Raw genomic sequence first — 15,548 nt, 5'->3', positions numbered from 1 at the left:
TCGTTTTCAGGTTGAGATCTCACCGGCCCTGTTTCATGTTAGAGATCCTTCGAGATGAAGCGGAAGGCGTCATTTCCTTCCATGGGTTACCTGCTGTTTACCATCTAGATCCCAAATCTAAAACCAAGCCTTAATCTTTTGCTCTTCATCCTTCCGCCACCCAAATATGGGAAAATCTGAATCCTCAGGGGCGGCAAAGGTGGCGATCAGGTCCAAGTGAGTAATTTATTGAAGTTGCAGAGAAGGGTTTTTCTGGCTGTTTGAGAAGATAAATCTGTTTGAGATCGGATGGATGGAGGAGGTGACGAGAAATTGAATTGATCATAATAAATTGAAAAAAAAAAAAAAAAAAAAAAAAAAAAAGAAGAAGAAGAAGGGGTTTTGTTAAGAGAGATGAATGCTTGATAAAATCAATATGGAATGACGTCCCTTTAAAAACCATTACCTAAACTTTGAAGCGTTCTATAAAGATGTGCTTTTATAATTTGCTAAAGGGAGAACACGAGTTTTCAACCTAAATTAAACCTATGCTGGAGGCTCTGAGTTTTCCGTCGACTCTGCCTCATTAAACGCTCCATCCGCTCAAAAGGATTGAAATCACTAGGTCGAATGCCATCGAAAGTGGAGAAATCCAAACCCAATCAGATGAACCTCTTTCAACTACGGAAGCGACAAAAACTCTTCCTCCAGTCCTAGAAATAGGTTTCAGAATCCGGCAAAATTGAGAAGCCATAATTTGCAGCGACGGGTTGGAAGAGGAAAATGGGGCGGTTGAAACTTCAACCCGAATGGAAAGATTAAACAATTAAAAAAATACCTAACCATTTTCTACCGTTCGATTTTAAACTACTACGTGGCACAATATTGCCTATGCACTGCACTGCTAGATCCTTGTACAACAGACGATTTTTTTCCGAAAAAGGACAGTAGTCCCGTGACCACTAAAAAGATATAAAAATGATGTTTTAATTATATATGATCGTATTTTCAATCAATGGATTATCAATGATTGAAATCTAATTAATAGATAATTTGTTTTTAATTATAAGATTTAATTATCTAAAAGATTCTGTTTAAGATAATAATTATAATTCCAAACCCAATGATGCTATTCATGCATAGCTCAATACCTTTTGGGTTGGATAAAAGACTCAAAAATAGAAAATATCTATGAGATGACACCAACCACTTATACATTACATGCACACACATGCATGCCACCATTATTCTCCTCACTGTTATATACAAAGTAACCTTTTTTAGCCTTTAATTTCTTCCCTGCTAGGGAAGCCATATACAACGGGTCAACAAGGTATTTGATCTATGAATTCAGAGATCTCTTCAAAGATGGGAAGTCTCATGGATTTGAATGGAGTCCACTTACACAAAATCTGGTCAATCCCTTCTGTAAAGATTTCTTTCAAGTTCTGACCGAGTTGAGTTGATAAAAACTCGGTCGATTGAAGCGATTCCAACTCATGCAACAATTCATTTGCACGGCTTCTTGACTTTGAATCCTCTAAACCGGTGACTCCACATCGCTGGACATCTTCAAGAACTAACTGGGCTTCATCATATCTTCCCTGTTTAATTAGGCACAACCCTAAGTTGCAAGTTTTGTTTGCATCTGGCTCTATCATCTGTGCTTTTCTATGTACAGCTTCAGCAGCCATATAGTTCGTTTGTTGCATATAAGCCCACCCCAAATTTCCCTGCCATTTTGTTCAGTTAGCTACTGTTAGAACGAACACCAAAAAATCACAATATGATAGTAGAAAAAAAAATTAACAATAATTTAACTTGGTACGCATGCTAATGCAGTGTGCTACATCAATGGGCGAGAAAAATGAACTTTCTACTACATAGAAGAAAAACTAAAAAAATAGAAACCTCTCAACCAATCACCCCAACCGTATTACAAAAACTTTCACTTAAATTTCTGAAACAAAAAGTCTAAAATTTCTCAGTGACCTCAGATAAACATAAGGTACATATTTATAGAATTTAATCAAATAAACATATCGATGTGGGTCGATCTTCAAAGTTACCATTAAGATCATTAGGTGTATAACGAATTATTTCTAATCATTAATGATACTAAAATACAGTCTGGGTGAGGTGAGCTGATCATATTGCGTACAAGTATCCTTGAAGTCTCTTGCTGAATGGAAACCTGGAATTTCCTGCCATGAGAGCGAGCTGTCTTGGTGGGTTTGCCATTGAAAGCTTCTCCTTGGTATATCAGCCTAAGCTTCTGCTTTAGCAAATCAATCTGTTCATCTATTCTTCCACATTTCTGTTATTATACATACCTTCAAGGTCAGCTGATGATGAAACATGCTAATTTGGCTTAATTAACTAACTAATAAAATTCAGAAAATTAATTTTGATTAGAAACCTCTTGGAACTGTGAGGGATATTGGTTTAAAAGTAGTATAAATTAGTATAAATACCTTATATAAGTCTATGAGAACATTATCAAGTGACTCCTGGGCCTGTTTGGAGCAAAGATGCCTGAAGGATTTAATGGCTTCAATGGCTTCTTCACTTCTATCTTGCTGCTTCATCACCACAGCCATGTCCTTGAGTGCACTATCAACTCTATCTCCTGCGTTAATTGCTTTCCAGAACAAAACTATTGCTGCTTCTGGGTCCTTCTGGACCAGCTACAAATCCCCAACCCCAAAACCATAACCATTAAACCAACGATCAAACAACCGAAAAAGAAAGAGGTGTGATTGAAACACGGCGAGTGTGCAATAAAATGAAATTTTGCTATCAAATAACTAACGGAAAACTACCAAAATTAAATCTTCCGATGGAAACCCAACTAAAGAAAGTTTTCGAAACAGGAAAAACTGTATTCTCTCGCAGAGAGAAATAAAAACCATTTTCAGAATCCAGATTTTCCCAAAAGAAAAGAGGCCCAGATCAAACGCAGAAAGGGAGAAAAAATAGTAAGTTCTTTTCTTATTGATGAGAAGAAAAAGGGACAGAAAAGGTACCTGAGCATATTTTGCTCGAACATACGGAGTATTTCCAGAAGGAACCTTGAGGATAACCTTGAGTTCATCTTCCTATTCCCTTCTCCACCTTGCATTTTCTTTCCCGATTATTCTTGATGATGTCTCCTCTTACTTGGGATTCCCAGGTGATCAAAGAGCTCGAATCTTTAGTTACATGAAAAGGTAAGGAAGAAAGAGAAATGTGAGAATGGAAAAAGCTTAGATCCTATAGATGATATATACAGAAACTCCTGGGAAATGAACCTGGACTTATTCCCGTCCCCCTACCTTCTTTTACCTCATTTTGTCTGCGTTTTTGCAGCTACCTATATATATATATATATATATATTTAAATAATGGTGTCATCAAATTCTCTGGTGCTACCTTAACCGTTGGATGTAATATGCTATTACCACGACTGATCTTAACCATCAATCGCAAATTGCACCAGGGTTCAAAGGCAACATAGAAGTGTAATCCCTCACCGCTAAATTTTTATTGTTTTTACATGAGCTATGTCCTCATACTACTATTAATTCCCCAGACATTACTTTGTTTTAATTTTTTTAATTTTCATTTTGCTTTGTCTATTTGCTTATTTTAAGTTGGAAGTTGTTATTACCATATCCCACTGGGCCAGGAAATTGGTACCTGAGAGGGATCCAGAGTGTTCAGTGGGCCTGGGCTTCCTTCAGTTTCGTCTTTGGGCCCAGGGTTCCTTTGTATGGAGGAGGCCTCGAATATCCGAGACAACCCATCATCTCCAGCAAGCCTTGTGACAATCTAGATGACACGAGTCAGCATACTGGGACCCATTCTCCATGAGAGAATCGGCTGCCTCAGAGATATTGTGTGGTTGGAGATCTCCTTGAGCCTCGGGACGACAGGATCCCTGTCTACCTCAGAAAGTTCTGACATATTAAGACCAGGGATAAGGCACCTGGATGGGACGCTCATGGTGGCTGAAGCTATCATCTGGACTGCGCTGTGATTCCAGGAATGGCAGGAGTCGTCTCCGCCCTCCATCTCGCCAATCGACATCCAAAGGCTAAGAAGCGTGTTATCTTTTTAGGTATGGTTCACTTATATAATCCCTCACCACATGGGAATGGGGTAAGCTCTACACACTAGCCATTACATTCTTTAGCTTTCGAACCCTTCAAGAGGATGATCTTCATCATCTCTTCAGGACTCCTCTCCTCAGTGGAGTTTATCATTTGCTGGCCTAGACTAACTTGATCATCGGAGGTGGCTTCCCGTCCTCAGAGGCGGCCCATTCTCATTTTGTTTTGGTCTCAAGAGCGAAGGCTGGATCGAGAGCGAACCATGGAGCTAAGATCATATTCCTTGCACCAACATTTGCCGCCATCTGTGGGAAAAGTCAACAAAAAGTTCAGTTGCTCTTCCTTTGTTTGAAAAAGAGCCAAAAGTGTAGGGAGCCCTTAAGGATGCCTAATTTCCAGATCTAAGCCTAACTCAGTGGTTGACAAACCAGACAACAAATGCTAGATCTGGAGCCCTATGTGCTCCTTTACGACACTCTCCTTCATGGTGGTATCCTCGACCATGTCTAGTCAACAAGATGCATGTAACACGCAGCGACCTTCTAAAGTCGCCTTCCCGCAACAAGTCTTTGACAATCTTAGAGGAGGGACTATCCGGAGGTGCTGCTTCGTGATCTTCTTTTAGACGATAAACCATGGGTACTCCATACGACAATCTTTTCCGTTCGGAAGCGAGGATAGTCCTCCGTATCTTTAACGAAAGATCTTTTAGTCACCCAGTTCAAGGGGGTTGATGGTGGAAAGTGTCACATCCTCCTAGCTGGTACCCTAACTGGCAGACCCGAGAGTGTGATCCACAGCCCCGAAGATCAAATATCGAGGAAATCATCCTCCCACATATACAATAACATAATCATAAACAGGAAATAAATCAAGGTTTAATATTATCAACAAGGTTCAAAACAAAAATGAAAAATCAGTATAATCAGAGTGCGGAAAAGATACCAGATATCCAATGATATAAAAAAGGAGTAAAGTGAGGCAGAACTCACTTCACCAAAATAGCGGAACGTAGTATGAAAGTCAAAAGGAATTACAACTGAAACAAATGTACTAAGAAATAAACTAAGATCAAGCGTCTTCTAGTTTATAGATAACATCTTCATAAGTATGGACTTCGTCAATCCAATGAATCTGTTCTAACTCTAAGCTGTTTTCAAAAGTAGTACGCAGCTTGATCCGCCGGGGGATCATGAGAGTAATCTTGATCGTCGCCAGCACCTTGCGTGTAATACGCTTCATCGGCTTGCGCTTCACTGTATTGCTGGTCATAATAATCTGTACTGCAGGGATAATCTAAACAAAGAATATACAAAAAGGAATGAGTTTCGAAGAAACTCAGTAAGGTAGTTAATCCATAACATCATAGGTAACATGTGGCAAAACATAACATGATGCAATGCAATATGAAACAGATAAAGTATGAATGCATCTAACTCTATGTATGCTGGTCTCTAAGGTAGACATGCTTTAAGTCATAGCACCGTACTTCTTAGGGAAAGTCCGCTCACACCCTCAACCATATAAGATATCTTGGGTTCCCTCAACCATTTAAGGTATCTTGGGCAGCCGGTTGGTAATGGGTCCTGCATCCCTCTCGGACAAACCATGGTAGGGGTTAAGTCAACACCCTCTCTCACAACCATTTGGCATAAGTACTGGCGCATGTCAGGGAAAAGCCTAGCCCAATGCAAGTCATCTACTCAGTTACATCAACTTAGGTCCAGATACTTCCATTCCTCGTCCCTGACGATCCTTTCCGGTATCCTTTCCACTAGAGCCCTAATAGTCCCTGACTACGGACTCATCAACCCTATTGGTTATCCACATATGGTAAACGGGAAGCTCTCATGTCCCCTCACGGATCATTTCACCGGTCTTGAGCGCCCATGAGCCCAAGTCTAGCCATATGCAACCCTCCAATAAATGGCCCCCACAATGTGATTCCCGTCCTCTCACGGGTTGGTTACCGGTCTTGAGCGCCCGTGAATCCCCATTGCTACCATGGGTCGTTCGGTCTCAATACCCTTCCGAATCGGGTCTGATATAACAGGGGTACATCCTAGCCAAACACTGCTAGACATCCCTAGGTATGACAACCATTGATTCGGGAAAGTGTCGATGGGCAACCCCGGAAACATCCCATACTATTTCCGATAATGTCCAAGGACAGAAGTGTCAAAAGGACGCCTCCCAATCCCCAACCAAACTTAATCAAACACATTCTCAGATCAGTCATGACATACACAACCAGTAGTTCATCATATAAAAGAGAATGTAAAAGCAACATTAGATTAAGCAGTAATAAGTAATTCATATAACATGAATAATGAAAAAGATGATATAACAAGTGCTACTGTTCTCACAGTAGGAGATCAGAATTAAAATACAACAACAGTAGGTAATCTCATAGTTTCATAAAGTAGAAACCAGAGAACAAGCAATCTATGTGGTTAAGGAATTAATTATCCTTCTAACTTGGATGGGATCTTAAAGAATCAAGTATGATATTGACTAAACCTGAGAAGACAATCCTAAACAAGTGCACACAACATGTTAGGAAAGATGCATAAAGGAAAAGATCATAAATCAATCGAAACAGACCAAGATTGAGGTTGCTGTACTCATTGGTCGATTGATTGGTCTCATTGGACCAGTCGACCAATGAGTTGACCAATGCGAGCATGTGGCTCGCAAGAATCCGAATTTGGAGAATCCAACCCGAATTCGATGGTTCAAAAGGGTACAAATCAGAGGGGAATTATCATGGTAGTATTCTAGGGTATAGAGGATATCAAATCATAAATCAGATCAAGTTCCCAAATTATAACCTAGGAACACAAAGGTTAACCTACTAGGTTAAACATAGATTATGAGAGAAAAATATTATAATCAAAGATTCAAGAATTAGGATATGAGGATTACAGATATAGTAAAGAAACATATTGATTGGGTTACCATGATTAAACTAGAGGTTCTTGATCTTACCCAAGAATTAGGGTTTTACCCTTTTTGGTTCCCTCGGAAAATAATTGTGAGATCTGGATGAAGGGAGATAAATTGTTAGCCAAAAATAACAAGAAGGGTCATTCAATGATGAAGTTTAGGTTAACACAATATTACTCAAGAAGATTTTCCTTCACAAGGGAGGTTACCAAAAGCTCTCCAGACTATCTCACAGGTTAGGGTTTCAAAGGATTAGGGTTAGGGTTTCGAAGATTTCATTGGCTGAGGTTAAGATCATGATGATGATCATGGATCTTAAAGATCACGATGAGATCATGGAATAGATGGTTGCAAGAGTGCATCATCTTCTTCCTGATCTCAACGAAGAACAGAATTAAAGAAAGAAAATCAGAGGTAGAAGAAAGAGTGAGTGAAATCAAACCTTTGCCGTAGGAAGATGAAGAATTCTTCAAGTCTTTGCAAGAGATCACCAAAGAATGCAAGGGAATGGGTTAGATTAGGGTTCTAACTCGTTCCAGAGGCTTAGGAGGCAGAGGAGGCGGAGTATTCCCTAGATTAGACTTAAATAGAAGAGACACGATTCAAATTTCAAAAACAGAATCAATTGGTCGATTGATTGGTCGATTGGTCCAATCGACCAATGAGTCGACCAATCAAGACAGCAACTTCAAAACAGGGAATTGAAGGCTCAGATCAAGTCCAAACATCAAGGGGTTTTGCACACCTCTAGAGTGACATACCTAGGAGTTAGAAATGCCTTCAAATCAATACAGAGACCACTCCAAGACCATCAACTAATCCAATCTTCATCCGGGTGTAGTTTCCACCATTGGGACACTGGCATCAACACTCATGGATTCCAATCCAGCCATCAAGTCTTCAACAGAAATGGCCCAAAGATGACTTCTTGCCTTACTTCGGGTCACTGGACCTACAAATAACAAAGTTTCCGGATTAGGGTCAGGGCTGGGTTTCATAGAAAGCGCCTCTGCTTAAAGCACTGAATACGGGCGCACGCATAGGCGATGAAAGTCCTTAGCAACCTCCTGGATCCGGCCTTATAGAACCCCAACAACACCCTCATCCATGCCTCAACTGCCAGCTCAAGGAGATCTCGAAGGTTCGGCAGAAATGGATCTGCAGGAGGAAGAATTTTCAGAATATCCTATGATGAGCTTCCACATGGTTATATTTAGTTTGCGAAGAGATCCTTGATGTCTATCTGGAGAAAAGCAGATCACTAGACGCCCGTGACGCATGCGAAGGATTCATGGATACTTCCTCCAAGCTCCTTAGCTTCGTAGACAAATCCCTGCTTCAAGTAGATGTCTTTCCAGCAAGCTCCTTAGCTTCGTAGATGAATCCCTGCTTCTCAACAGATGTCTTTCCTGCAAGCTCCTTAGCTTCGCAGACGAATCTGTGCTTCTCAGCAGATGTCTTTCCTGCAAGCTCCTTAGCTTTGCAAACGAATCCCTGCTTCTCAACAGATGTCTTTCCTACAAGCTCCTTAGCTTCGTAGATGATCCCTGCTTCTCAGCAGATATCTTTCCTACAAGCTCCTTAGCTTCACAGACGAATCCCTGCTTCTTAGCAGATGTCTTTCCTGCAAGGTCGCAAACGAATCCCTGCTTCTCAACATATGTCTTTCTTGCAAGCTCCTTAGCTTTGCAGATGATCCCCGCTTCTCAGCAAAGGATCCCCTTGGTATTTCTAGCGGTTTCATTAAAAAAAGGAATCGTTGGTAACTTCCTTGGAAGATTATTACAGCCTTACCGGAGAATATCGGTAATCTCTACAAACTTTATATACAAAGCTTCATAATATTTTACGCCTGACAACTTTGAATATTGGCAAGACATTGTCTTATAAGGCTCCAACCAGAGGTTCAATAATTAGCTATAGGATTCTAAGTAAATAGATGTGGTAAAATAGAGAATCTCAGAAACAATGTGGAAAACCCACAAATTGATAAAAGCTCAATCAAAAAAGGGGGCTCCAAAAAAGAGGAGCATCATCACAAAGACTGATCGTGTCGCTAACCAATAAAAAATAAAATCCTATACTTATCTAGCAAGCAGAAAGTACGGAGTCGAACTATGGGGAACTAAAAGGCTAAGTTACTAAGATTGAATTCAACAAAACTAATTTAAACTAAATCTACTAATTAATGCAAAAACGTTAACTATGAATATGTGAAGATCTTTGGGATTTCAAATCCCCAATGCTTTTCCCTAACCGATATAGCTCTATACTTCAAAGCAAATTAGGGATGATCTTCTTAGACATGCCCTATCTTCGCAAGACTATCGTCCTTCGCGGAAGCTTGGCATGCTTAGTTTGTTGAGCTATAGAACATCTTTGGCCAGACTCAAACACAATCAACTAGAAGAGATAGAACAATCAAATTAATGAAATAAGCATGGTTTATCTACATCCCAAAGAAAAGGCACTAGCTACTCATTATTACAAAGTTCAGAAGAAAAATAAAGATGAAACATAAGGAGAGAGAGAGAGATGTGGTCTTCTTCTTCAGCAATGAGAGAGATGAGAGCCGCGTTCGCCATCTTCTTTCCTTCTTTGTGGCTGGCTTCTCTTTTATGTCTCCCGCACACAATGAATCCCTTTTCTTTACCTGTCGATTTGACCTTTATTCTTTCAGATTTTGGAAAAACTCAAAACTGGAAAGTTGTAGATATTTTCAATATCGTGTCATAGCATCTTGAATCACTGAAATCCAAGCTCATACGAGAGAGACCTTCCCAAAATACTGAAGGTATGTCAGTTTAGCCGATTTTCAGATCTATTACCAATTTTGTTCCTTAGACCTCCATCTGTTTCTAATTTGGCTAAGATCTCACTTTTCATGATTTCTTGGGCAGAAAGATTGAATGCCATGATTTAAAATCCACCAATATCTAAAATATTTGCCAACTTTACTCCATATTATCTATAATAACCAAAATCACCTTATTCCTGTAAAATACACAAAAATACTCGATTAGCTCTCTTTAATTAAATAAGTATGGGGAATTAAATCAAATAAATAATGGTAAATGCATGTTTATCAAATACCCCCACACTTGAGTGTTTGCTAGTCCTCGAGCAAAACAAAACAATAAAAGTAATATGGAAAAAAAAGAAAGAAAAACCTAACTCACTTTCATAGGAATCACGGTTGCACTTAGCATGTGCAACAAGCCTTTAAACCCCTAGGTTACCCTAGTGGACGAGTTGTGTCTCGTGAGTGTTTGCAGAAAATATACACACAAATTCTTAAGTGCTCTTCTAATTATTCTGGCAATAGTAAGAGTAAAAAGACAGATTCCAAGAGAAAGACACTCCATTAAAGATTGAAGGGAATATAGGCACCCCAACACTTATGCTCTTTACACCCTCTCTTGAGTCTAGCTCTAGGCAAACAATTCAATCGAGAAGTCTCCTCTTATCTTCAGTCTACCAGTTCACCCTCAGATAAGACTAAACTAGGTACCAAATAATACCAAGAACTCATGATCTAAGCAATATTGACCTTCTTAGACATTTCACCTTTATAAGAACATTAATTCACTTCTTTCTTTAATGGTCACAGTTCTAGTCCGTGCAATGTCTTGCCTCTTAAGCTTTCTAGATGGCCTATATAACGAGTGTTGGGTCAGCCGCTCTCAAGCTAGATGGCTTTAAGGGACTAGGTGTAGAATACCCCTCGAAGTTACTTACTCAAGCCAACTAGGCTACAGGCCAAGACTGGACCAAAGACACCCTAACTGTTTGATGCGAGGCACGATGTTGGTGACACCAAGACCCGGTTACTAAGAAGGAGGTCTAACCTTTAAACTTCAGCATATTTTTTTTCTTCACATTATACTTCTATTCACTTCATATTTAAATAGTCTAAAATCAGTCTCAACTTGTCACCATAAGCACAAGGCAATACAAGACAACTAGATGGTCAAACCTTTTGGACTACCTGGAGTTCTTATTTTCCAATTCAACCTCAGTCTCAAAATGTAAAACCCATTACTATTCTCTCAAGAGGGTGTTCATTACATCAGATGGGATTTCTAAAACACTTAAACTCTCATTTTGTATCTAAGCAAAGAATTAAAACATTTATCTTACCAAAGCCAGAAAAAATTGGGCACTTTTTATCTTTGTGACAATGCTCTACCAACTATCAACAAGTCTTACTCGAGTTGACAACCCCCCCCCCCCCACACTTAAATTATGCAATGACCTCAGTGCATGCAAGATATATAAAAAAAAACATGATAGAAGCAAATAGAGGAAAGAGTGTACCCGATGTTTGAAATCATGATAGAGCACGCAACAATAAAACCTAACAAAAAACAAAGAAAAGAGAAGAAAAAGAACAAGAAATAACATCTAAACAAATGGGTTGCCTCCCATAAAGTGCTAAGTTTAGAGTCTTCAGCAAGACTTAGTGAGATGCAGCCAATGGAGGTGGAGGCTCAAATCTAAATGTGAATGATGACTTCTCCAAAGAAGTGGAAGAGTCCAACAATGTGTTGACTTCCTCAATATTTATGTTAGATTCCCCAAATGGAAAGTAATGTTATAGGGGATCATCAATAAGCATGTTTGGAATATAATCAACCACTACCTCATCAATAAAGTTCATTGCAAAGCACTCTTCACCCCTATTTGGGCTTAATGATGCATTGAAGATGTTGACTCTAAGTTTCTTACTGCCAAATGATATGTCCATGACACCTGATCTACAATTGATGCAAGCATTCGTAGTAGCTAAAAAGGGCCGTCCAAGAATGACTGGTAGTAACTTATTTGTATTGTCCATATCTAGGATCAAAAAATCAACAAGAAAATATAGATCCTCAACCTTTACCAAAACATTTTCAAGGAGCCCACAGGGTCGTTTAATTGAGTGGTTTGCCAATTGTAGAATCACATCAGTGGATTTCAAATCTCCTAGACCAAACCTATCATAAACTGAACTAGGTAAAATATTCACACTGGCTCCCTAATCAAGCAATGATTTACTTATAGATAAATCTCCAATGACACATGAAAGTAAAGGTGTACCTGGATCTTTAAGTTTAGGGGGCAGTTGGCTGGAAATTATTGAGCTGACTTGTTCAGTTAGGTGCACAGTTTTAGGTGCTTGAGTCTTCAACTTAAGCTTTTGGGTGCAAAAATCTTTTAAAAACTTAGCATAAGCTGGGACTTGCTTGATAGCATCTAATAGTGGGAGATTGATACGAACTTGTTGGAATAAATCCATCATCTCTTGCATCTTAGCATTCTTTCTAGAATCTGGAATTGAGAACTCAAGAGCTTCAAGGAAGGGGGCTTTGGGAGTGTAAGATTTAGGATTTAGAGTAGGACCCTCTACAATCAGAATGTGCAACCCCTTACGAAGAAATTGATGGGGAATACTCACAGGTGGTGTTTCTTGACTAGGCTTGTGTGCATCATCGCCAGTCTCATGGGTCAAATCAACCTCCTCTCGACTCTCAAGATCAATGGGCAATGGCTTGGGAGTAGGCAAAGGTGCATAATATTCCTTCCCACTACGTGTCACAATAGAGACTGCTTGGACTTGTTCTTTCCTAGACCCAATTTGATGATTAGGGTTACCTATTGGTTGACTAGGTAACTGACCAACCTCCCTCCTATTGATGGCATCGGTTAGTTGACCAAGCTGGGTTTCCAATTTGTTAATGGACTGAGAATGGGAATGCAACAATTGAGTGTTTTTCTCTAATCCACTAAGTGCTTTTAATACCTTATCCTCAAATGATGAATTATGTGAGGGTTGTGGAGATGATGGTTGCTCATTCCTATAGGCATTTTGGTGCATATTAAATGGAGGTGGCCTATAAGGTATTTGATTAGAGGGATTGGGCATTGAGATTTGCCATGAAAAATTGAGGTGGTTTCGCCATCCTAGGTTGTAGATATTGGAATATGGATCATTGCTCAATTTAGAGACTCCTTGGGCCAAAGAAATTGGACCATCTCTTTTCATTAGGACAACAAACCCCATCTCCACTTCCTACAACACCATGATTAGGTGGAGAGAAACTTGTAGGAAGTGGAGATGGGGTTTGTTGTCTTAATGACAAGAGATGGTCCAATTTCGTTGATAGCAAGTCAACTTTAGTGCTCATCTCAATGGTAGGATTGATCTCATAGACACCACTCCTCTTTGGTTGCCCAATGGATGGAATCTCAGTCCTAGTTGCTGAAGCATGGTGTTGGGAGTTTTCACTAAGGGTCTCAAAAAGTTCCCATGCCTCATTCTCATTCTTGTGCATGAAAGTCCCACCACAAGCAGAATCAATCATTTGCCTATGTCGGTCTCTAAGGCCATTATAAAAGCATTGAACCAATTGTCATTTAGGAATAGCATGGTGGGGGCACCTTCTAAGTAATTCTTTTAGTCTTTCCCAGGCCTCATGAGATTGTTCTCCTTCTAGTTGGGAGAAACTTGTTATCGCTCTCCTAATTGTATTGGTACGACTAATGGGGAAGAACTTTTTAAGGAACTGCTGTTGCATTTCTGTCCAAGTAGAAATTTTAACATTGTCCAAAAAATGAAGCCAATGCTTATATTTATCTTTAAGGGAGAATGGGAAAAGAAGTAACGTTAAAGCATCAACTGAGAGGTTTTGAATTTTAACCGTGGAGGACACCTCTAAAAACTCATCTAAGTGCTTATAAGGCTCTTCATTGGCAAGTCCATAAAAAGATGGTAGCATTTGATTCACACTAGATTTGATCTCATATTGAGCCGCCTCTATGTCAGGCAATTTAATACAAGAAACCGGAGTATATATCGTAGGAATGAAATGCTCACTCAAGGGCCTCATTGGAGGCACATAGTTTGCCATGGTTCTTTGCCTGCTAAGGTTGGCCAAAGTCTCTTCTAACTCGAAGTCAAGTGGAGTCAACTCAGGGTTTAGGGACTAACGACCATGCATACACACAAAAGAAGAAAAAAAAGAAGAAGCAAAATAAGTAAAATTCAAAGAAAATAACTTTAGCAAAAGGGAGAGTTTAGGACGTACCTGAAGCGCAATCCACATGATCTTCCGAACAAAAGTTACACATGTAGGATTTGAGGGATGGAGATTTTTAAAAATTAACCTAAACAACCCAATCTAATGCAAATATTACAATTGAAAAGTCCTAAATACAATTATATCCAAGAAAGAAAAGATAACAACCTAAACTAATTATCCAATTGCTCTCTTGCAGTTACCTACAAAATAAAAGAAAAAGAGATTAGTTAAATAAGCAAAGAAAAATAAAAAAAATAAAAAAATACTAAAATTACTCTAAAAATTATGTCTAATTGACAAAAATCAATCCTAGCAACCGTGCTTTCGATCCCCGATAACGGTGCCAAAATTTGATCATGTTACTAACCAATCAAAAATAAAATCCTATACTAATCTAGCAAGCAGAAAGTACGGATTCGAAATATGGGGAACTAAAAGGCTAAGTTACTAAGATTGAATTCAACAAAACTAATTTAAACTAAATCTACTAATTGATGCAAAAACGTTAACTATGAATATGTGAAGATCTTTGGGATTTCAAATCCCCAATGCTTTTCCTTAACCGATATAACTCTATACTTCAAAGCAAATTAGGGATGATCTTCCTAGATATGCCATATCTTCGCAAGTCTATCGTCCTTCGCGGAAGCTTGGCATGCTTAGTTTGCTGAGCTATAGAACATCTTTGGCAAGATTCAAACACAATCAACTAGAAGAGATAGAACAATCAAATTAATGAAATAAGCATGGTTCATCTACATCCCAAAGAAAAGGAACTAGCTACTCATTATTACAAAGTTCAGAAGAAAAATAAAGATGAAACATAGGGAGAGAGAGAGAGAGATGTGGTCTTCTTCTTCAGCAATGAGAGAGATGAGAGCCGCGTTCGCCGTCTTCTTTCCTTCTCTACGACTGGCTTCTCTTTTATATCTCCTGCACACAATGAATCCCTTTTCTTTACCTGTCGATTCGACCTTTATTCTTTCAGATTTTGGAAAAACTCAAAACTGGAAAGTTGTAGATATTTTCAATATTGTGTCATAGCATCTTGAATCACCGAAATCCAAGCTCATACGAGAGAGACATGCCCAAAATACTGAAGGTATGTCAGTTTACCCGATTTTCAGATCTATTACCAATTTTGTTCCTTAGACCTCCACCTGTTTCTAATTTGGCTAAGATCTCACTTTTCATGATTTCTTGGGCAGCAAGATTGAATGCCATGATTTAAAATCCACCAATATCTAAAATATTTGCCAACTTTACTCCATATTATCTATAATAACCAAAATCACCTTATTCCTGAAAAATACACAAAAATACTCGATTAGCTCTCTTTAATTAAATAAGTATGGGGAATTAAATCAAAGAAATAATGGTAAATGCATGCTTATCAAAGACAAGTTCTTGACAAAAAAGAAAAAAGAGGAATTCTTAATCAACATCTGATCAGTCGTCTTCTGGGACT

At 39.0% G+C, this 15,548-nt stretch overlaps 1 non-coding gene and 1 pseudogene across 2 annotated transcripts; one reads left to right on the top strand and one right to left on the bottom strand.

Annotated features, from left to right (window-relative positions):
* Positions 1-1,190: 1,190 nt before the first annotated feature.
* LOC149022918 (protein SULFUR DEFICIENCY-INDUCED 1-like) lies at positions 1,191-3,195 on the bottom strand (annotated as a pseudogene). Its single transcript, XR_016172043.1, has 4 exons — positions 3,006-3,195; positions 2,454-2,666; positions 2,141-2,296; positions 1,191-1,712 (listed from the first exon to the last, which is right to left on the bottom strand). The product of XR_016172043.1 is annotated as a protein SULFUR DEFICIENCY-INDUCED 1-like (transcript).
* A 10,226-nt stretch (positions 3,196-13,421) lies between these two features.
* On the top strand, positions 13,422-13,528 carry LOC149022917 (small nucleolar RNA R71). Its single transcript, XR_016172644.1, has one exon. It is a non-coding gene; the product is annotated as a small nucleolar RNA R71 (small nucleolar RNA).
* Positions 13,529-15,548: the final 2,020 nt, after the last annotated feature.

The sequence above is a fragment of the Hakea prostrata genome, chromosome 3, assembly GCF_041222555.1.
Source record: "Hakea prostrata isolate BN-2017 chromosome 3, UWA_Hpros_2, whole genome shotgun sequence".
NCBI classification, from domain to species: Eukaryota; Viridiplantae; Streptophyta; class Magnoliopsida; order Proteales; family Proteaceae; genus Hakea; species Hakea prostrata.
Note: the sequence above shows the minus strand (reverse complement) of the source record. Positions and strands in the feature narration are given on the sequence as shown.